This window comes from Podarcis muralis, chromosome 12 (assembly GCF_964188315.1).
Source record: "Podarcis muralis chromosome 12, rPodMur119.hap1.1, whole genome shotgun sequence".
NCBI lineage: Eukaryota > Metazoa > Chordata > Lepidosauria > Squamata > Lacertidae > Podarcis > Podarcis muralis.
Window position 1 is genome coordinate 19,132,885 of NC_135666.1, and position 24,694 is coordinate 19,157,578.

Consider the following 24,694-nt stretch of genomic DNA (forward strand, 5'->3'; position numbering starts at 1 on the left):
TGTGATTATTCAAATGAAAAACAGCCTTGTTTTCATAGAACTATGTGTCATCTCAAAGTACCAGTCTAGCTTCAGCATCCCATTCTAGATACTTTTCTCCCTTCCTTGTCTACACGGTACTCACATGAGATTGTGCCACACTTGATGTGATTATGCTACAATGGAAGTAAGTCCAATCCCTTGCAATGAAGGAATCTCAACTAAAGCATCCATGACAGATGGCCATCCAACCTCCTATAGATTTAAAATTTCAAGTGTGCCATGAGATGAGTGTAATATCAGCAAAGGTAGCGCATTAGTGCCACTATGCTAGCACAGGTATTCAGTTCTGAAAATTTCTGAGATGTTCTAGGGGTAGCCAATGTGTGACCTGCTGATGTTGCAAATGGCAGCTCCCACCCTCATTGACTGTAGGCCATATTGGCTGGTAGCTGGTGGTAGTTACAGTCCAAAATGTCTGGAGGTTACTACCTTGGCCAACCCTGTTCTACAGGACTGATGCTCACAACCATTTATGTAAATAGCAACCATATGAAAAACCTTACACCTGCTCTATGTCCAAGTTATATGCAGGCACTGCCTTAAATTCAGTAAGAATGTTTTAGACCCTGAGTGGGGGAACTGGCTGAGTCCAGATGCCACCAAGGGGTGGTTTCCATAAAAACAACAACAACAACAACAACAACAACTGTACAACAGATGTCAACAATATAGGGATGCTGTACCAACTACAAGGCAAATGTACAACTGGTACTTTATCTAAGGTTTTGTGGGTTGGTGGAACCTTTTGTAGAGTTATGGCATTACCATAAAACAATGCAATCAATGTTCACAAATAAACTGGTAATGCTACTGAAGGGTTTACTTTTACCACTGCAGGTTGAATGCAACATCTTAAGGCATCCTACAAAATTAAGCTTCAAGAATATCAAATTCGTACATGGATCCAACATTGCTTTACGAGGCTTGTTTGATTGGTAATTTTAGATTAGATACATTCATGCATTCTACATTTGTTATCTGGTGTGTTTGTTATCTAATGTGTATGTGCACGTGTGTGAAAGAGAGAGGGAGAGGGAGAGGGAGAGGGAGAGAAAGGGAGATGTCTCATATATCTTACAATGGTTTTACAGTGGTACCTTGGGTTAAGAACTTAATTCATTCTGGAGGTCCGTTCTTAACCTGAAACTGTTCTTAACCTGAGGCACCACTTTAGCTAATGGGGCCTCCTGCTGCCACCGTGCCGCCAGAGCACGATTTCTGTTCTCATCCTGAAGCAAAGTTCTTAACCCGAGGTACTATTTCTGGGTTAGCAGAGTCTGTAACCTTAAGCATCTGTAACCCGAGGTACCACTGTATAGCTATTTATCATCACGGCTTCCCACAAAGAAGGATAATGAGGGATTGGGGAGGCTTCTGAGAATGCTGTTATAGATCCCTGCTATGGAACAGATTCTAGGGTGCTTCTGACAGTCCCTGCTCAACAAATATTTTCTTCAATGAGGTATCCATGTGTGGAGGATTGTGAGGGAGTTAGGATGGTGTTGCTTACAGACAGCTCTTGTGACTGGCACCAGCAGTGTATAAAGGAGGGAGATAACTTCTTAAGGAAGATAACTTAAAAAAAACACACCCTAATCTTATTAATTTTCATACCCACTTCACTGCTCCAACATTCTGTTCCCAGCATTTAGCCTTTTACTTTCACCATAGCCATGCATTTTATATCAAAATAATTTTGAATAGCTATATGACTAAAGGTCTTGCCAGCAATATATTCACGTCAGCTTCACAGGAAATTAATGGTTTTGCTTCAGTTCCAGCTCGCATTGGTCATTGCTCACACAACAAGCCTCAAGAGCAGCTGTATTATTGATTTTTAATTCTTCACACATGAATAGTTTTGCTTCATTGGACTGAAACCGACTTTGAGATCCCACAAGGCTTCTCCACATCACTGAGAAGAGGCCTGCATAGGTCACAACAGGCAAATCTCAGCCAGAGTCCTGACCCAAACTAGGGCTAGTTTCAGGCAGATGTGAGGTAAAAACTGATGGGCTGATTTGAGTTCTTAACCTCTTTGACCATGCCTGTGTGCAAAATATGAGGCAGACATGAGGTAAAAGATGACCCAAATGAAGTGAAATCTAATGAGTTGACCTTGATTTCTTAACCTATTTATTTATTCCAAACATGTGTTGGCTGCCCAATCAACAAAGCCCACTGAGCAGGTCACACCAAGTTCAATCAATGTACAATTAATACCTTAATTGGTACATTTAAAACATTTTTAAATCAATTTAAAATGATTTTTAAATGTTAGAAACCAGCATAAGCAATGCAGCAGTACTTAAACCACGGCAGAAATCTACTCCAACAGTAAAAGAAATAGTAAAGGGCCTGAGAGAATAGAAGGAACCTAAATGTAGTCACGAGGTGTTCCATGACCAAGGTGCCACCACTGAGAAGACCCTCTGCTTTGTAACTATCTGCCTGATCTGAAAAAGGGACTCCAATGAACATCTCAGGGTCCAGGCAGCAGTGATCTTTCAGGTAGTTTGGCGCCAAACTGCTTAGTATTTTAAAGCCTAATACCATCACTTTGGATTGGTCCCAGAAACAGACCAGAACATTTCCTGAACAATGACAATTCAGGTTGCAGGGTTGCATAGGTGTTGATGAAATGCTGGCATAATGATAATAAAAATTATATTATGGTGATGGATTCTAGCCTAGCCCTTTCCCTGATGTGCTACTTTCCTACATTCAAGGATTTTTTTGTGCATGAGGACTATGCTGCCCTCTCTTCCCTTTATGCCTTGAATTGGCACAGTCCAGCAAAAGCTTTACCACTAAATCCTGCTGAATGTATTAGTAGTACTAAGACTATTAAGATGAGAAAGAACTGGAGACAGAGGACATGGATTCAGGTACATCAGTCGGGCAAAGAGGGAGGGTTTTTTAAAATATAGCATACAGATTTAATACTTTGCGTTTTCCTATCCTGCTTTGATATTGGGCCAAACAACGGACTCTTTGAGATGTAAATTGAAATAAATAATTAAAATAATGATTTGGGGTAGGATATATGCACCAGCAGTGAGACATGGCACCCACTTTTGGCATGAGAAATGGGTTCTCATTGGGTTCTGAGAGCAAGTCCGGTGTGCTCAATTTTAGCCAAGGGAAGTTGGGTAAGCCAATCTTAGTCCATCAGGAGACATGAGTATTCTTCAGGAAGAATCCCATCCACACAGTTATCCCCCATTTCCCTCTAGAAAACCACTTGCTAAGCAATAGCAGTAAAAGGATCAGAGAGTGATGAACAGTTGTTGCAGGCTTCAATTGGCTTGTGTTAAACTGGGGATAAATTCTCCAATGCCAGGAGCCTCTTTGGGCTGAAGCCTGCAGTAATGAAGTGTACAGAGAACACAGCTTCAGTTATCTCATTATCTTACAACCCAGAGCATCCTCCTGACATATTATGTTGAGTAAAGCAAGACAGACTTGGGCATCTCAGCATAATTTATGCAAACACCAACCAATAATTAAAGCAGCTAATTAGCTATTGGTATCTGATTCTCTAATAATCTGGAAAGCGAGATAACAGACACAAAGCACAAACGTCTCTGTGCAGCCAGTAATAAGGAGTTTGGTCTGTACATCCTGGCACTGATCATTAATTTGGCTATGTTTTGATGTAGTGTTTGCATTAATGTATTCCAGTATGGCTGAGGATGTGAAGTGAACACCTGGCACGCAAACTGCTTCAGGAGGAGAGCCAAAGGGGACTTGCTGCTAGACCTGGAGCATCTTTGTAAACAGACTTGGGGGAATCAGTGCCTGGGTTTTCTAAAGCCAAAGAAAAACCGACCAGCATGTGCGAGTTAGAAAAACAAACCTCCCACCCAGCCCTCACATGCACAGAGATGTGTATTGAAAGATATAAGCCAGAGAAAAGTTTATCCATGCAGGGTTTTGCTGTTGCAGAGCACGGTATCAGGTTGATCACTGCATAATTCTCCACCAACCCTACTCATGGGGCGAGGGGGGGGGGAGAGTCATGATCCAGAAAACAGGGGTTGTTGTTGGTAAACAGAGAGAGTCGATATGTTTGGAATGTCTGGGTTCAGGTCAGTAGATTATCAGACAGTGAGTTTCCCTTTCAGAGTTCAGCAAAATTGAGTTGCAGAAGGCAAAAGCAGGTCTTGCCTCAGCAGCTGGCATCACAGGGCAGGTGCTGGGGCTCTACCAGAATTGAGATCTGCCCCAGGCCCTCCACACCAGGCAGCTAGTTATGCAAAAAAACAACCACCCCACTGTCATTTCTCCAATGCCCCAGAGTTATGTAATGACACAAGGTCATTGTGGCAAATGAAAATGACAACTCCCAGTCACCCTTGGAGTGCTGCTACCCCTCGCTAAGGAGGTAAGCCTAAGAGGGCCTCAGCAATGCTGGCTTTAGGGGGAGTGAGGATGTTTCAGGGCACTGAACTGAGGGGATGGCAAGCAGAGGAGGCACAGAATGGAAGGCAAGAAGGAGGAGAGCATGAAAATAAAGAATATTTAGGGGGTGCCAAATTTTGTGTTCGCTCAGGGCACCATATTACCAAATCAACCCCTGGCCTCTGAATATAAGAGGGGGCCCACCAGATGGAAGGGACAGGAGCCAGGGAAAACACAAAAGTAAACAAAGCAATCCGTCACTTTTGGTGTTACCAAAATGGGAAGTCTCTTATGCATTTTCTTTTTGTGTTAGTCAAGCAATCACAATTTGTTGTTGATCACTATAGGCTAAAACTACACAGCAAAATGCCTAAAGTACAGGATTTCTGAAGAAGAAGAAAGTGAGGATAATGATGAATACATAAACATATGGGTTTTGATTTATTCCTATGTCTCCCCCCCCACCCTGAGGCTTGTATTATTTTATACATTTTGCTCTGTTGCAACAGCCTGCGGCAATAAATGCCTATTGCTTATTCCAGCCATGACTTCTTTTAAAAAAATAAAATTGGTGGATGGATACAATTTTGTAGCCTGATGTTTTCCCTCCAACACATGGCCATTCTTACTGAGGAAAGCAAAATTAGTCCAGCTGTAACATTCCTTAAAACAATGTTACCTTAAAAATTCTCCCAGAACTGTATTCTGCACAGACAGAATGACAAAACGACAGTTCAAGGCAAAGACCTCATTCTGTCTCTGGTCACATTCTGTGGTGAACTTAATCTGTATCATGTTCACTTGGACCACATAAGCAATGGTATGCATGACAGACACACATTTCATTTTATGAGCGTCATGGTGGAGGTCTATGACTAACAACTCCAGAGCTGAGCAAGCAAGAATGGCCTCTTAGCCAACTTATTTGAGGGGTGAACTGAGAGGAGTCATTCAGTAGAGGAATACTATAGCAGCTTATTGGGGAGGTGGCTCTTCACTAGGAGAAGCACAACTCTATTGTTACTATTGTTATCCCAGAAGGCTCCTGAGTTGATAGCCCAGCCACCATTTTGTATATCTGTGGGTAAAATAGCAACTGCCACCATAGGAAAATGGCGGAGAATAGCCAAGAAAATTATAGTTTAGAGGCGGGGAGAAAATTTAGGAGGCATTGTATTTGGAACACGACATGATGTCTGATGGTTCTTTTATCTTGAATTGAACCAGACAACCTTTCTAATAAAGTCTATTCTATGGCAGCCATACCAACAGAGGAGTGTCACGTCATGGCCACCCTAGATGAAGACAAACAGGGAAAAGCCACCACCCTCTTATTGTCCTTGTGATCTTCTAGTGGCACCTGAATGGCTGCTGTTGGAAACAATGCTGGACCAGATAGACCTTAGTCTGGTCCAATATGGCAGTCTTTCCTTTTTTATATACTGTGTGGGCAAAATGGTTCTTCGGTCCAGCCTCTGCCCACCCTTTCTTTCTTTTTCTCCCCATGCATGCACACACTTATTGAGATTGACAAGCTCTTCAGGCAGCATTAGCACCTGGAAACTGGAGTTTGTAGCATGGAGCACGTTTATATGCCATTCACTCATGAAATATACATCTCTGGCTGGAGAAGAGGTGCTTGGGACTTCAGCAGGAGTCCAGCGGTGCACAAGGTGAATGTAGCAGACTGCTGAGCTAGAGTGCTAGCTAATTAATACACTGCTGAACGTCCTTTGGAGCAGAGAGGGAAGAGAATATAAGCAATAAATGAGCTCCACATGCTGCAACAAGCCTCCTCGCAAGCCAGTGGGAAAATACAAATAGATACGGAAATGAGCTCCCAAATCCAAATCTTCTGAGCTTGAACAGGGAGAGAGGTCCAGAGTTTTCATTTGACCAATCCCTAGGCAGGTGGAATTAAGAGTCAATTTCATTGCGATTGAAAGCAGTACTTTAAATCTGCATTAAAATATGAGCAAGCTGGATTTCCTACCCCCCTTCAGAAAATGAAGCTGAGAGACAAGACAATGGCTTTCTAAAGCCTTTCAAAGATGCTTCAATCAAATAAATATGGGTGAATGCAAGGGTTGAGCCAAAAGTCCTTCCTGTTTTTCATTTTCATCTCCGTCAAAAATCAGCATCATTTTTCAGTTGGCTTTTGCCTCTCTTTCAGACCTTTCATTTGGACTTTTTGTTCATGCCGATTTCGACCTTTGCTGATGCTCAGTCAACTCTTCACATGCTCATGTATGTATGCCTAGCATACAGTGGTGTTGTTAGGCAGGGATGGATGAACCTGTCAATTTCAGTTTCAGTTTTTATTCCCCCCCCCCCCCCGATTTTAAATTCAGTTCTCCACATTTCTGCAGAAGCTTGTAATTTTTTATTTTAAAAAAAGCTGTATTTCAGTGCAAGTTTCTCATAATATTGCTGAATATAGTGCTGATTAAAATGCACATTCCCTTATTGTGCGCATACTGGTACGCATTACTTGGCTGGAGAACTGCATTGTGCAATTCTAATAAGTACAAATTCTAAAGGGTTGCTGTGTTTGGGTTTGCATATTAGATTGAGAAGTACAAATTAGGTCATTTCCCATTAAAATGCAGAAAGAATCAAATCTCTTCCCCATCCCTGCCCTTTGAGCAAGAGTTTGGGGTAGAAGTCAAGAACCCTAGAGCACTGTGTAGCAATGCTCCCAGAGCCAGGAGGGCTGTTGTATTGCATTCTGAAGTATGTGAAGAAATATATATTACCATCTAAAGACCCCCCCCTCCATGCAACTGCAAGGCCATGAGGTTCCAAGTTTAAACCACCTAACTGCACCACCGATAGCATGTCATTGACAAGAGGGCCCATACAGAATGTTCCAACTTCTCCAGTTAATATGATCAGTTGATGACCCTGCTAGCTACAGAATTAATCACAGTTTCCTTGCAGACAACACATGCTAGTTGCAGACCCTCCAAGTTTCCCCTATTTTCAGATTTCCAGAAGTCATCAGTTTCTGATGTGATCCCAGAATGTCCTGCTTTTCCTTAGGATGTCCTTATTTCCATCGGAAGTGGAGTTCTGTGACCCCTGAGCCAAGGAGATTCAGTAAGGAACTCTATACAGCTTTTAGAAGACATCTGAAGGCAACCCTGTATAGGGAAGTTTTTTAAATGCTTTATGTTTTATTATGTTTCTATATATGTTGGAAGCTGCACAGAATGGCTGGGGCAACCCAGTCATATGGGTGGGGTATTAATAATAAAATGATGATGATGATGATGAAATAGGCTGTCTGTATTTTCATCGGAGAGATGTTGGAGGGTATGTACTGTAGTTGTAGTGCTTGAAAGGTGCAGTGTGACCTGAAACAGAACTGATTCCTTCGAGAAAAACAAAGAGCTCCATTGCAACAAAAGAGCAACAAATGTGCACATGATACTTATGAACTGGCCCACTGGAAAGGCCTCGAGCAAATTCAATGGTGGCTTCTTCTAGCTTCAAGTAAACCTCTGCTACCAGACAATGCAGTGGCTTCCAAACAAACAAATCCTCGTAGGAATGGTGTGAGTCATTTCTCTACTCTGTTCGTTTTTCTTTTGCTTTGCTGACAAGGAGATAAGCTGTTAAGTGTGCAGCTGGTGGCTGTGCAAAGCAAACAGTTGCAAATTCACAAATCTGCAATCCTTAGTTGCTGAGCTGCTGGAAGCTGCACATATGTGTTGCTTCTTTCGTACGCAAAGCCCCGGTAGTTGCTGGGGAGCCATCTTCTGACAGCTGGCTAAGGACGGGTCCTGATGTGGCGCAATAGTTTACAAACCTAAGAGAGAGAAATGGCTTTCAGCAGCAGTCAGAGGATAACGGCAATCAATATGAGAGAAATACAGTGAATGGTGGAATAGGGTGTCGGATAATAAGGTTTCTGATAAAAGAGGCAGTAGAATCTATTTCTATTTACTTCCTTATTCTTCTCTCAGGCACGAACCAAGGGCTGCCATGGGACCAACATCTTCCCCATCTTTAGGGTCATTGTATAATGTCATTATGGATAAAAATTGCTCGGGGGAAGAACAACTGCTTTGCATGCAGAAAGCTGCAGGTTCATTCCCCAGGTTAGGACTCCTGTCTGAAACTCTGGGAAGCCATTGCCACTGAGACAGAAGGACTAATGTTCTGACTCAGTATACGGCCACTTCCTATGTTCCCAAGTATCTGCTTGACAAAGAGCTGCATCCAGTCACAGTTCTCTGACTTGTACACTTGCATTGTACAGCCTTCACACATTTTTAGTGGTGCATACCTGAAAAATTGATAGGATGTGGACCTCAAACTAACTCTGGGGATAGCTTTAAAATGGCAGGATAATATAGAACTTAAGAATGGGGCTTCCCTAAAAGCATGCTTTCCAACTTCATAATTTACAGTGCAGGGTATTTATTAGCACCTGCAGTGGGAGTGTCCACTAGTCAAAGAGGTCTGGACTAAGATATATAAGGTAATTATTGACATTTTAAAAGACCACAGTTGTCATTTTTATCTTTATTTGAGAATATAAGTGCGGGTTTTAAAGACAAGGAACTTTTGTTTGTTGTTGTTGTTGTTGACCATTGCAAGACTTTATATTGAGCAAAAAAAATTGGAAGATTTGAAGCTTTCCTTATGGTACAAAAACATGGGGCATTGCTGCATCTGAGATGATTGCGCATAATCTGAGAGTCATGCAAAGGTAAAGAGTGACCACAGGCCTTTTAAGCAATTTGGTGGAACTTCATTTCATACATCAATAGTAACAATCTACATCGATCTATGGAAATTCAAAACTTATGATAATATCCTGGCCTCTTGTTCTTTAGCTGTATTTTTATTGTATTTCTTTTATCTTTCATTTGTTTAACAACGGTGTGTATTACGTGATATGTGACACTGCTTCCCTGGAACTGTTCTCCAGTTTCATTGTTTGTGTAATTGAAGAAAACTCAATAAAAGTATTGCTTTATAATATACTCCTACAAAGGATTATATCAAGGAGCTTAGGAAAAAATACATAGATATTGGTAGATAATAATAGATTTTTCTGAGGTCTTAGGCTACTGACTTCCCAAAACAAAACTCAGTAGATGTCACAAGCTCAACGGCTAACTGCCTAATGAAATCAGAGACACAGAGAGCTTCCTCCAGTTCTGGCCAGTCCCTGACAGTAGAATTCTTAAAGAAGGTTTATTTAGGAAAAGGACGGAAAATATACAATTGGGTATATAAGAAAGCAATCCCAAATGGTCCCTTGGTTACACAAGCAGCCATGACTAGCCCATTTCAAGTCGGGAATGGCTGTAGCTCAATGGTAGAACATCTGTCTTGCACACAGAAGGTACCAGGTTCAGTCCCCAGCATATTCAGGCAGGGGTGAGAGAGATCCCGTCTGAATTCCTGGAGAGCCACTGCCAGTCAGTATAGTCCAGGGGGCAGGGAACCTATGGCCCTCAAGATGCTGTTGGACTCCAGCCTCCATAAACCCCAGCCAGCATGGCCAATGGCCAGGGATGATGGGAGTTGTAGCCCATCAACATCTAGAATACCCATATGTGTTGCTTCAATTGTACACAATTGTACACAAAATTTCAGGGTGGGGGAAACTACCTTCTGACAGTTGGCCCATGAAGGGTCCTGTTTTTTCACTAACACTTTTTTAAAAACAACAACAACACCCTTGTTGGCTACTAATTACAACCAGCAAGACTCTCCCAACTCCAGAACCTTCTGCACTCTTGCCAACTGGGATTACTAGATCACCATAGTAATGCTATGGAACATCATTTCCATGGGGATTTCTTGACTGCATAGTAAATTAAACCAAGCCCCCCACCCCCCTACAATATGTACATTGCAGGCTCAATCAAGCAGTAAAACAGTGGTTTTACAAGGTCCTGGGAGACTATGGGGGTGGAGGAAGCTTCCAGCATGGGGCTGATGGGGTATCCTTGGCTTGTCAAGTTGTAAGTCAAGCAGGCCTAAGTTACATTTCAAATGCAACATTTGAAAATCTGCCACAATAGGTATAAAATGATTTGAATGCAATTAGCAAATTAAAGTTTACATTCCAGGATGGCGGCTGCTTGGTTTCGTGAAATGCCAATCAAGTCGTTTCCTGTATTTCATGCAAACATCTTTCTATAACTATATAACAACCTTCTACCTCTCTCCTTACCAGCACAGTCATTCAGTCTCAGAGCCTCTCCCACGACGGGGACGCAAATCGAATGTTCTGTCATTCACATGAGCAATAAACATGAAGGCCCTGCTTTTTACTCCCAAAATAACCATGTGTAAACAAGATGCATGAGATAGTTAAACAATATAAGAAGTGGTTTGCAAAGGAATTTGTTCTTCTTTCCAAATTGAGTTTGTGCCTTGATTTGCTCCGTATGGCATACCCCAGCAGATGTGCGGGTTGTGTTGATTTGTTTCAGATTTTTGATTTCTCGTGTTTGATGCACCAGGAACCGCTCTGGCCTTATCAACACTGGTTTTGCTTAGGACTGGAAATGCATAAACTCTCTCCAGATAATTGAGGGGTTTTTAAGCAAAACCATTCATTAGAGAAAACAGTAGCAAAGCACCGAAATGGGATGTGCTACAAACAATCCGGCTATAAAATCCCCCACTGGCACACGGTTGCTAAATCTTTCCTTGCTTTATTCATGTAAGGAAGTCATGTCAGGATTTCTTTTTTAACCCTTATCTGCATAAAGTCTTTGTTTGCTCTCAGTCTTGTGCCACTGTGGTGACACCAAAGACGGTGGCGAGAGCGGATTTAGACTTTGCCTGGAATGTGCTGAAGCCCCCATGTCAACAATCACTCAGATTATGCAAAGCATTGTAGGAAGGGACACAGGAAGCTGCTACATATTCTGATGATAACACTTTGGCTTCCTCCAAAGAATTCTGTAGTTTGTTAAGGGTGCTAAACAAGGGCTGTATGTCCCATTTCTCCACCTGAGCTGAAACAAGAAGGTGCCGTCCTGCAGTCGCCAAAGCCTCCCTTACCCAGGTGGCGTGGTGGTGCCTGCAAAGCAGCAGTGGTGGGTTCTGGCCAGATCTTGCAAGCTCTTGTGAAAACTCATGGAGCTCTCATGAAATTTCAGCAAGATCTCACTGGAAGTCGCTGGTGGCAGAGGCAGCAGGGCACTCACAGCACCACCACCTTTGGAGCTTTTGCTACCCAAACCACCTGTCTCAGCTGTCATGGGTGGATCAGTCCTGGTGCTGAGAGTTGTCAGGAGACCCCTATTTCCCTCCCAGAGCTACAGTTCACAGCAGGGGTGCCGACTCCTAGGGGCCAAGGTAGCTTAAGCCCTCTGAATATATTTTTGTGATGGGGCTGGGGACCCTCAATTTTCAGAGGACGTCATGCATGAGACATCAGGACACTGTGCAACATTGCGCGCGCGCACACACACACACACACACACACACACACAATGCTCTGGAGAAGCTGGCACCTCTGCTTCACAGAATGGTTGAACAATCAATCCCTCTTGCGTGTCAAGACCCCGAGGCCTCCCCCCTGTGTTGAATAATATACTGGGACTCAGTATTTTAGCTTCAATGGGCAAATTTAGGCGACAACTTTATTGGTTACAGAATGTGAGTGGTATTGGCTTAGGCACTGGAATTGAACTGACTATATGTGACTCCTGCCCCGCCATGCAGGGCGTCTGGCAAGGGTCAACCAGCAATAGGGGCAGCCCTGCTGATGCACATCAACTAGAGCTCCCCCAGGGTCACCGGCAAGGTCGTGCCATGGCCCTAGCCAACACCCAGGCTTCGGACAGGAACCACGACCCCTGGATTCCTTTAACGGAATACCCTTTTACATGGAGGGGCAGGTGATGGCCACACCTGCCCTCCTCCAAACCAGGCTTTACCAATGCCTAACTGCCAAACCTTACAAAAGTTGTGACGATTGCTATAAGGTAGGCGAAAAGCAAATGGCGAGTGCTAATTTGCCAAGTGGAAAAATGCCTACCAGGTCCCTCAACGGTGACCGACTGAGGACCATAGCAAGGCCAATAAAGCGGACACATGAAAAGAGGATGGGCAGGTGGGAGATCCACAGAAGCCAGACAAACAAGGGAGATCTCCTGGCCCCCAGCACCTTAAATCAGCCAAGCCATGAACCCTGGCCACCTGGATTGGCTGGCCAGAGTCCGTGACACAGCCAAGGGATCTCCAATGATGCGGAAGCTAAGCTTAGCCCCCGCTGTGTGTGAGAGGCCACACGGTCTGTCTGCAACCCCGCCCCACAGGACGCACTTCCCAGGGAATTCTGGGAATTATAGCTCTGTGACAGGAATAAGCACCTCCTAAAACTTTCAGCACCCTTAACAAACTATAGCTCCCAGTATTCTTTGGGGAAAGCTACAATTGTAGCTTTAATTGTATGGTGTAAATACAACTTCAGTCAGTCCATTGGTCTACCCAGCCCACCGGATGGAAAAGTTGTTGAACAAAAAAAGACATTTTAGAGATATTGTTAAGGGCAATTGGCAAAAATAACACATCCAGACACTGCTTCTGACCACAGTATTCCAGGTATGTCCGGGAAATTCCGGACATATGGCAACCCTAGTACTGGTTGGCAGTGGCTCTGCTACTGGTACTTAACTTCACTGGGGAACTCTGACTGTGGCAAAATTGGATGTGAATCAAAAGGAAGGAGCACAGAGCATGCTTGTGCTGTTGTTTGTGCTGACTGTGAAATGGTGGCCTAACGACTGTGTGCCTGAAAATCGGTCTCTTTCTTTGATTACTGTTGCCCTTTGTACCTTGCTGTCACCAACCAAGTAGCGACACAAAAAGAAACTTCCACTTTTTGGTGCAAGAGGACAACACAACCACCTTGATATTCGGAAGTATTTATGGAAGGAGGTTTCTACACTATTTTTTTTTTTTAAAGTTCAGGTAGGGAGTTGTAAATTATTCTAGAGCTCTAAGCACGTTTCAAGCTAATAAACAGAAGTATGGAAAACAGATTGTGCTTGAATCCAAAGTAAATACTGCTATATGTTGGCATGATCAATATATATGATCGGTTCTTGATTTCATGTCTGGAGCTGGTAATGTCTGACAGAGCTTAGAGTACAGCAAAGGAAGATTGTGTTGCCTTTATAACTGGCTTCTCTGTGTACACTGCTAACGTTCGGCACCCCTTACTGACCCTATTATCATCCACTGTGTTTTAAATCAATTGAAGTTAATCTGCAATTTGCAGGCTAGGGAAAAAAGTAGACCCTGCAAATTATTTAGACACATTTTTACATTTTAAGAAAACCTATTTTTGCTAAGGCATGTAAATATTCAAATGTTTTCTAGATGGAAATCAAGAAAGTGTGTTCCAGTGTGCTGACTGCAGTCCACATGGAAACCCACATGAATATTTGTGAATAGATCATGCATTTCAGAAAATAAATATGTACCATGAGGAAAGCAAAAACAGCTGAGGGAAGGAATCAGAGTGGATAAATGCATTCTATAATTACCATTGTACTGTTGTATTCTGATTAGAACAGCTTTTCTTATTTTTATAATTGTCACTATTTTACCTGTTTCCTATATCTGTATATTATACTGTATTGCTGTAACCTGCCCTGGGGCCTTATGGTGAAGAGCAAGTAAAAAAAATCTCATAAACAAAGAAAAATGGGTAAAATCTAATAGGAAACTTCACAAGAGTCCTTTAAATACAAGTAACATATTTTAATGAACTCTCTAGAACTCATTTTGAATTGTATAATAATAAAAAAACCTGGGGGTTGTATCCAATGCTAGTCAAAGCCTTTCATGCAACAGATGCTCCAGCTGATGAAAGGGAGTGAGATTATTTTTCTTCACCTTTTTATTTCCTTCCACAGCCCCCTCCATGACTTCTCATGCTATTCTGGAAGATCTCCAATAAGCTTGGGCAAATTTTCAAGGGGCGTAGGGGACTTCAGGGGAATCAAAAACAAGCACCTCATAATGCCCTTCCATCAGTGTAAGCATTTTGTGAGCAAAATCGCCCTGCTTGGGATTCCTGGGAATTAAACCCCCCCCCCCCAAGGCCACCCTTAACTTTGAGCCAAAGAAAGATCGCAACATTCGTTCCAGAAATTGAGGGTGAAGGCCTTCAGAGTTAGGGACAATTGCTACAAGAGCAGAATAGACACTAGAGCAGTAGTAGCAAAATTGTGGTTCAGGATCCAGATGGAATCCATCTTCCCCATATCTCTGGGTACTGGGATAACTATAGTGAAAACAATCATTTTTCTGAGAAAAAGAATTGCACATTTTGTGCTATTCTGAATTCCTTCCTCCTAAAGTGCTTAAGAAGTGTTTCCCTCTTACAGTGTTTATGACAACAGAAAAGACAAGTACACACTAGGTCAGGTCTCTAAGGTGCTACTGGACATTTTTTAAAAAAGTATATTTATTTCGACTGCGTCAGAATAACACGGCTACCTACCTGACACTAGGTCAGGGACAGCCAAAGTTGGTGCCTTCCAGATATTGTTGAACTTTGACTCTCATCATCCGTGGCCATTGGTCATGCTGGCTGAGGCTGATGGGAGTTGTAGTCTAAAAAACATGGTGAGCACCATATTGACTACCCTGAAACTGGCCCACAGTGTTCAGAATCAGTTTCCCCTAGAATCTACCGCACCTCTTCATATGGAAGACCTGTGCATCTAGCATTGACCAAATTGTATTGTGGGCACCTGAAGGATACAGTAGCTTCACAGCACACACAGTGCTTTATCTAAGCAGGCATTTCCCCAAATTTCCATGTTTTCTTAGCACCTCAGGATGTGCAGTTATGCAGTCACACTCCTATAGACCACTGAACCGTACCTAGGCTGGTTGGATACAGTCACAAACAGAACGTCTGTTCCCTTTAATAGGAAGGAGAGGGAATTTCTGCTACAATGCTTTTTTGGTTCTGTAGTAATATGACATGACAGGCTGTGCTTGCTGATATTCCCGTCTCCCCACCACCTTTGAGGATGCAGGTCACCCCAATCTCTTAGAGTCATCCGTACCTGTCTTGTGTTTCTCCAGCTGGTCAAAGGTACCTGCATTTTCTTTGTACAATGCATCACTTCCCAAATTCATTATATCAAGAGACTAGCCTTTTGACAAGCTGATATTTTCCCTGTGGTTTTTCTTGTGAGTTAATAAATTAATGGCTAACTGTGCTTAAGTACAGTGAATCATGTAAATATCAGTATCAACACAGCACATTCATTTGTTTATTGAGGAACAGCAAGTTCCACGGGAAATATGTTTTGAAATCAATTCAGTAGTAAAGATAGATATTTTTCTGGGAAGACAGATGGGTGGGAATGAGACCGGGGGGAGGGAAATAGAACATAACACATGCTTTTAAACAGGTTATACCCAATTCTCATCCTACTCAGGATAGACCCATTGAAATGAAGGTTCCTAAGTTAGGCATGTTCATTAACCTCAGTGGGTCTGCTCTTTATAGGGCTAGCATTGGATAGAACCCATTGTATCTCAGTAAAAAGCAAGAGATTGTCCTCTCATGGGCAACATCTTTGAAAAGGGCCATTTTGGAATGCTCAGAGACTAAACACATGATCAACAAACCCATGTTTCTTGCTGGAATGTACCGCCTCACAGGGGATTATTTGCGCTCTACTCCCACATCAAAAACTTCATGCACACTCAACAAAAGTAGATCTTCAGAGCAAGGACCAGGCTAACGGTTGACATGCTGGTTTGTATGAGCAGAAGGTTGGTTGTTTCTTCTTTTCATCTGCAGCAAGCGTTCAAAGATCCGATCCCCAACCAGCAGGCTGAAATAAGGATTTTATTTATTGCAGGTATTTCATAATAGCAACTGTGATTTTACTTTGTTGAGTAGAAAAATTGCATAGTTGCAGGAGCAATATAATGGCTATAACAGGGGTGGCTATTCTTTTTTTGGCCTGAGAGTCACCTTCACCTTTGGCTTGGCATGGTGTGGACATCCTCTCATCCACACACTGCCCTATGCACACACAGAGAGACAGAGAAAAAGAGAGAGAGAAAGAAATCTGCAAGCCGGTCCAGTCAGTCTGATCAAACGATTGATCGAATAACTGGGGAGTGCACAAAGTGCATCCCCATCAGGGTGCTGGGCTCCACTCATTCCATTGCTCTGTCTACATTAACTTTCTTTTCTCTGCCATTTCCAAAACCAGTGGGGTCTTGGTAAGTCAGGGGGGGGCGGAATGCAGATTAGACCACTAAAGCGGCAGTCGACCACTCCTGGAATATAGCAGAAACAAGTTTCAGAACAGCTATTATTGCTCTGTAGAAAAGAAGGGCTGGCATATTGTGTCGTTAAGCCAATTACATGGTGGAAAAGCATTACACAATAGCCTTGGGGCAGCTGAAAGGATGCCCTCCAAATGCTGGAGGACTCCCATCAGATCCAGCCAGCATGGCCGTAGGCCAGGGGTGATACAAGTTGTAGTCCAACACCTTCTGGAGAGCACTGTGTTGGCTACCCCTGCAATAGCTTGACCTTTTCAGCAACCTCATGGTAACTAATACAATAGGGGAAAGCTTGATCACTGCCATGAATGCTTGGGGCTGGCCACAGTTTGGTGAACTTTGATTCCTTCCAAGACTTTGAAGGAATGGTTTGTGCAGCATACAATACAACAACCATATGACAGTCAGTCTGAAATCTAAATGGAGGGGGGCTGTTTTGCTGAATATGAATTTTAGAAACATGGCCCTATCCTCTGTAAGGCTTCTAAAATGCTTGAGGTACATTGCTTATGCAGACTATGCAGATCTCTATGGCTTCTTCCTACAGTGACTGGGTAATGATGCTCCCCGCACTCTCTTTTCACCCATGAATGGAAGCTATCTGGGACAATCGTTATTTCAAATCCCTTGGCTTTTAAGATTAATGGTGGCAAATGGATCAGTCTTCCCTAAAGGCTCTGTTTGCACCGGCTGCTTTTCAGAAATGCTGCATGCATGTATTGTTTTGGCAATGGCTCACAGAAATCCTATCCCAGAATGCCAAGGAGAGCCTGTTTGTGTATCCCAAAACTTGCAACCGCTTTAGGTGTGATGGTGGAATCGCAGAAGAAATTAAGCAGCTTAGGGAAAGGAGACATATTTGATAAGACAGTCACTGAAAATACATATTAAGTCATCAAGGTGGTTGTAGGGGAAGAGGCGGTATTACAGGAGGCCCTGATGCAAATGGTAGCAAATGATGAGGAGCCTCCGCCTTCACAGAGGTAGGGTTACCAGGTCTGGAGTTGGGGGAGGGATAAGCAGCAGTGGCAGGTGCCAATTTGGGCTGGTAGGGTGGAAGTCAGCAAGCTGAAACAATAGGTGGAGCAAGAGCCAATGACAGGCAGAGCCAATTAATTTTAATATTGTTGTTGTTTAGTTGTTTAGTCGTGTACGACTCTTCGTGATCCCATGGACCAGAGGACGCCAGGCACTCCTGTCTTCCACTGCCTCCCGCAGTTTAGTCAAACTCATGTTAGTAGCTTTGAGAACACTGTCCAACCATCTCGTCCTCTGTCATCCCCTTCTCCTCGTGCCCTCAATCTTTCCAAACATCAGGGTCTTTTGCAGGGAGTCTTCTCTTCTCACGAGGTGGCCAAAGTATTGGAGCCTCAGCTTCACGGTCTGTCCTTCCAGTGAGCACTCAGGGCTGATTTCCTTAAGAATGGATAGGTTTGATCTTCTTGGGACTCTCAAGAGTCTCCTCCAACACCATAATTCAAAAGCATCAATTCTTCGGCGATCGGTCTTCTTTATGGTCCAGCTCTCACTTCCATACATCACTACTGGGAAAACCATAGCTTTAATCAATTTTAATATTGACCCCATCCTCTTCCTGGCTGAGTTCTACAAATGCAGCTTAAGAAGGAGGAGGGAGCTGGCCTGGGTGTCAGTAGGAAGGCAGGCAGCTAGGCAAAGGTGGTGGGGCAGTTTCCCATTAGCCTGAAATTCAGTGGTCATTAGGAGCAATTCAAGGTATCAGTGGCAAACCAGCTGTGGAAGGGAGGGCCAGGAAACAGCTGGTGCTGTACTGAAAATGTATTCTCTGTTTTTTTTTTCTCTCTCCTCAACTACTCTCCATCAATAGATGAGGAAAGAAACGTCATCTGAAAATTATTAAAGGTGAGAGAAAGTTTTGGTGAAACAGAGTGGGGAGGCTGCAGAGCACTGGAGAAACATTCAATAGAAAGAAAAGCAAACACTCTGCCCCCACCCCCAGTTCTAATGAAATTCTAAAACATCCTGAGACTGAGGCAGCAACACAGAGCTTCTTTTTAGCGGGGAGTGTGGAGGGAATTCAAGAAACTGGAGGACACAATTTGGCATAGCACTTTGTGCATGTGTATGTGTGTGCGTGCATGGACATACGTATGTGTGTGTGTAATTGAAAGTCTTCAAGCATTTTAAAGGATCTTATGTGAGGATATGTACTCAACAAACTCCAAGTGATTTCTTAGCAAAATGCTTTCCTTCCCAGAGATCTATTAGAAGCACAATTGGCCTATATTTGAAATTTATTTGCTACATTTATATAAGCTGCCTTTCTGCAGTGCACTCAAGATACTTCACAGCTTAAAATAATGGCTTACAATCTAATAGGCATGATTCAAAAGGGATGGGGAGGGAAATAAATGGAAGTGAGGTTCTTCTGTGGTCACTGCCTTGAGAGACAGATCTGGAAATGAAGGAGTCAAAATGGTAGCTTGTCAATGGTCTCTCCTCTGACTTGGATGAAGCCAGGTGGGTGGATTTCAATTTAGACCATTCTGGAAGAAGATGAGCCAAATGGCTGTTGGTCCCAACTAATCTATAGAGTGTACCTTACTTTGCCACCTCTCCCTCAGATGCAGACGGATGGAACAACCACCAATGGACTTCAAGTTCTTGGAAAGAATGAGCCAAATGTCAGTTCCAGCCAGCCTGATGGAAGACTTGATGCTTGTCATAATGATATGAAAACTTTGGCATGCAAATAGAAAACCATGTTTTACAATTTGGGAAGTAGATAGATGAATAGAATTGGATAAGTAATGGGTTTATGTTTACTGGATAATTTCATCTATCACAGGAGTGAGGAACCTCAGGCTCAGAAACCAAATGTGGTCCTCTGGGTCTCTCTGTGCTGGTCCAGGGGGAAGGTTACCGTGGGGCGAGGTCCAGGACCTGAGTCGAGGGTCGGCAGACAGTCCTCCACGGGCGAAGCGGGGTCCACAGCGAGGAGCCGGGCAAGGACAGGAACTCTGGGGGAACTGGACTGGGTGCTGGCCGAAACAGCTCTTCAATGACGTTGCTCCCGCAACCTGGGACCGGGCTGACTGGCCTTTATCTTCTCTGAGGCCAGGGGAGGTCCCGGCCCCCAGGAGACCCGCCTCTCCTGGCCTTAAGGCGAGCACTCCTCCTGGGAGAAACCAGTTCCCTTCGCCTCTCTGCCCTGAGCCTCTGCAGTTCAGGAGAGGCTGAAGGGTTACTCTGGAGCCAGAGTGGATTCACCTGGTGCCTGCTCCTGAGGATCCGGCACAGGTGCAGGCGCTTCAGAATCAAGGCCCTGCCCCAGTTCAGCCGGCCCTGGAGGCGGGGACTCCTGTGCAGGCTGGGATTCCTCCGGTTCAGCCTCTGAATCAGATTCCCAGGCCATCACACTCTCTTTCTGACCCTCAGGTCTGTTCCCTGCCCATGCCCCCTTCCTGGGCATGTTCTCCTCCCTCATCCATTACTTTTGCCTGGCTGGGATATGTCTGTGAACTGCTCATTCCTCTTCCCTGCTGGGTGGAGGATGAAGAGATATGGGTATGGAAACTTTTGCATGGCTGAAATGTAGCTTATTGTACAAAGGTAAGAGTCACATCCATTGTTCTGCCCACTTTTACCTCTGCCCAACCATTTTTGCATCTGGCCATACTTACCACAGCCATGCGGGCCCTGGAAATCTGCCCATGAGGGAATATGGACCTTAGACTGGAAAAGGAGATCTATTGCTTTGCATCTCATTTCTCCTTCAAGGAGGCTCATTGGGTTATCCCAATGTAATCCACCAGAGGATAAATGTGTGAAATTGAATATGAAATTGTTTTAACCTCTTGGTGTGCACATCTGCCCACAGGTCTCTGAGTATAGCACGCATTGCTTAGAGTACTTGTGGGATTTTTCTTGCCATCTTAAGAGGGCATTAGAGCAAGGTCAGTCATGCATTGGCACCACTGGATTTCTCATTGCTATTTAATGATCAACTGACCCATTGAAAAGCATTGGCTTTGCGATGACACTACATGATATGAAAGTTGTTGCTATGATTTGAGATTAATTCACACATGCAAGTCGCCAAGGGAAGAAGGTGCATATGTGAACTAAGCTCTTAAACCAAGCACTGGCAGATGTTCCTTTTTGTAGCTAAAGTTGTGCTGAACCAAGAATTGCAAATCAGTCCTTCCTATTGTACAGTGTCATAGCATAAAGATCTCCTGCTCAAGGCAATCCAGTGAGCCTGAGTTACCTACCATCAGCACAATGAACATGATGTGACTTGCAGGCAATCAGCTTGCAGCACACTTTGAGCATGAAGTTGCTCACCTTCAAAATGATATTGACGCCATTGTTCTTGCAGAATCTGTCCACGTGTCTGACATACCATCTGAGTGTGGTGGATCAGTTCCAGTTACTGCAGCCTAATGACCTAGGCAAGGGGCTCATCACAATGCATCAGATAGCCTGCTCATATACACCACTATTTACACCATCCTGTTTCATTTATACATTCTTTTCTCTCTCCATGCATACTAAGTGACCACCCGTAATTAAACAGAATGCTTCTTGTCTTTGGAAGATTCCCTTTGAGAGCTGGTGGTTCATTTTTACTACTCATAAAAGTCATATGGCTAATAAGTAACATTTGTGACCTTTCAACATGGTGATCATTCTGAACCCACCAACAACTACCACGTGTTTGGCCCATCTGTCTTCCTTCAAATCAGCTTTTTCTCTCTTCTGCAGAATACAGAAAAAAACATTTAAAAAAACAAAAGACACTGCATATGGGGGTAGGGAGGAATCACTTGAATAGTTATTTAAAAGTGCTTTAATTTTCAATATTTGATGGAATAAAGTTCAGATGTTTCCATGCTGGCCTCAGTGTGGGTGGATATTTGAAGTTCTCAAAAAACAGGACATGCAATTTCCAAAAGATAGATATTTTAATCTCTTTCATCTGCTCCAAAGCATGCTATTCACTTAAAAGCAAAGATTCTCTGGTGCATATAAGTCAATTGACTTATTAAAATGGGGAGAGGGGAAGGCTCACGCAACAATTAACATCTTCCTTTATTCTCTTTGAGCTCTCTGTGCATCTGTCATTTATTCTAACAAATGGTATTGGGTTGTCCCTTAGGAAATAAGGAGGCCCAGACAAATTGATGCATACAGAAAGATAGTATGTAATAAAAACATATTTGAATTGTTCAAAAATCAGCCATGTGTTTGCAGTTTTCATGCGAAACCTTAAAAAGCCTAACCTTCAAGTGATTACTTGATGACAATTGGATTGGGGACTCAAGTTGTGCCTTGGGTGTGGTCTGAAGGCACAAAAAGCCACCATCTTGCTGAAGCTAAGCATATCTGAGTCTGGTTTGTGCTTTGATGAGTGCCCAACTGGAAACCACATGTACATTGCTCTGAGTTCCTTGAGAGAAGAAAGGTGGGGTATAAATGTCGTATAATAAATAAAATAGGCCCAACCCAAAATGATACAGTGCTGTATTTCATTGCAACCCTGCTTTGGGGAAAGTGGGGGCTGTGATCATAGGAATCCCTGAAAACAAGGTTCAGGGTTGTAAAGGGAAAGTTGTAAAGGTAGCCATGTTGGCCCATAAGAAAACCCCAAAATTCTTATTGGAACAATACCTTTCTCAGGCCAACCAAAACATCACAGAGTGATGCACAATTTTTAAAGTTTGGGAGTGGAAGGGGTGGTAACACCATGAATCTGCATTTGCAAAGTTTCTTGGTTAACCCAATAATGATATTGCCCTAAAACCTTGACTACAACAGGTGGGGGGAAACCATGTGAGCCTTATGACTTTATAGACAGCTTTTAAAACATGTTGGAAAAGTTTATGCTTTTCCATTTCCTAGTTGGCAGTTTGATCTGCAATTTTTTCTTATACTCACCTACACATTGACTCGATGCCCCCCCCCCCCCAAATCAAGCCTTATAGCTCTAGTAATAAAATACTTCCAAGGAAAGTCATTCCACCTCTTAGCTGCAGAAATATGTTCATCCTCCTTTACATGATAACTCACTTTGATCTTCAGCTTTGCTTTTTGGCACTTGGAAATTTGTTGGAATCATGATGATGAGAAATGAAGAAAGCAATGATGGATGGGAAGGTAAGAAGCAATAGCATCCTGCTTGGTGAATGGAAAGTATTTGCTAGTTGGAAGAAGGAGGAATTTGGGTTAGACTGATACTCCTAGGAGATCTGGGCAAATGAGTGAAATTTCTTATCTAGTAGACTGATAACCTCAGCACAATTTGGCCTTTATTGCTGCCAGTGAATCTCACTGTAGGGCTTCTGTGGTCCACAGAATGAGGCACCATTAAATGACTCACTAAATAATCTCACACTGTCAAAACCAGCAGGTGATCAACACTAAGCTTCTTTTGGCTAGACATAGTTTTTATCACTGTTAGTTTAGTATGCACCGTTTCCTCCATGCAATTCTTCAGCAGGTGAGATTTAGCCAAATGTATCTTTCAGACAGCAGGTAAAGTAGTAACACGGTGGCTCCAATGTAATTGAAACAACAGTGAGCTGTGCCAACAGAATGAAGGTTGCGCTAGATAAGACTAAGGCATCTGTGGGATGAGACCCATAGTAGATGTTGCAGCCGTTAACTTTCTCAGTCTTTATCTTTTCCATTATTGTTTGAGAGCTTTATTCCAGATTAGCAGCTTCATGCTTAGCAGTCAGGGGAGGTGAGAATTTAGTGAGATCCTTTTCACAGGGGGAAAATGTGTAGCAAATAGCACAGTCAAGGTAATATAATGCTCTGAGCATGCAGTACTCCTTGAGTTGTATATGTTTGGCTTTGTGCAGTTTTCGTTAGCAAGCTTCACTTTTTGTAACTTCAGAATTCAGGCACACAAAACTTAGGACCTTAAACAACATGATGTTAAAATACGCTAGTTGTTAAAATCATAACTGGAACATTACTCATTTGCCTTGTTTTACAGATGGCAAGGTGGTAAGGAAGGAATAGTAGCTGGCTTGCCCACAGTCAATGTCAAGATTCCCCTTTCACACTTAAAAAATGTAATCAGTCAATCCTGGGCATTTTATTACAGGTAACTCACAACTTGCAAATATTTAATTTGTGTTCATTCAGCTTTACACACTTGGCAGAAAATATAAAAAGGGGGGCAAGAAAAAAGACTTTGGCAATCCCAACCACCACTGAACCCAAGGTGTTTTGACTGTATGTTATTTTGGCTTTATGCGCTATCCCTGGAACATAACCCTCTCATAAATTGAGAGTCACCTGTATGTTCACATTCACTGCCAGACTTTTTCAAGTATGGCAGCTGTCATTCACTTCTATTCTCATTGTGCCCAGGATCAAGAAATTGCCCCAATCTAGATATATCATATATAACATGGGGGTGGGGTGGGGACAACAACCGCTCACGCTTGCACTCTAGCTAGCATGATGAAGAAGAGACAGTGAAAAACAGAGAAAAATTCTTACCTACCAGCACTTAGATCCAAAGCAGCCACAGCATGTTATGTTTTCTGGATTATCAAGATCTAGATGCTTAACATCATGCTCTTATACTTTAGCCCATTACATGGCGAAAACAATGTTGGAGGGAACGAAATGCACTTCCTTCTGCTGTGATGACGAGAACATTATCTGTAAGTGGCAAAGCATAGCCCTTAGATTGAATGAGCTAGATAAGTGTAAAGTGCACATCAATTTAATTATTTACCATCATTGGCTCACTAATTACCAAAGTTAAAGAGCTAAGAAGGCAAGAAGCATGAGCAACATCCCAAAGTAGCAGCAATTTCAGAACGGAAAGCAAATGAGGATTTTAATTTACACAAGGGCAGCCAATAACACCGAAGTTCAGAAATAAGTGTCTGTTCCACTTCCTTGATTTGTAAATGGTCTGATTTGCAAACAAACG

The 24,694-nt window shown here is 43.0% G+C and overlaps 1 long non-coding RNA gene across 1 annotated transcript; it reads right to left on the reverse strand.

Moving 5' to 3' along the window:
- Positions 1 to 21,571: 21,571 nt before the first annotated feature.
- On the reverse strand, positions 21,572 to 24,406 carry LOC114607581 (uncharacterized). Its single transcript, XR_003709181.2, has 3 exons — positions 24,257 to 24,406; positions 22,807 to 22,936; positions 21,572 to 22,186 (listed from the first exon to the last, which is right to left on the reverse strand). It is a non-coding gene; the product is annotated as an uncharacterized LOC114607581 (long non-coding RNA).
- Between the last annotated feature and the right edge of the window lie 288 nt (positions 24,407 to 24,694).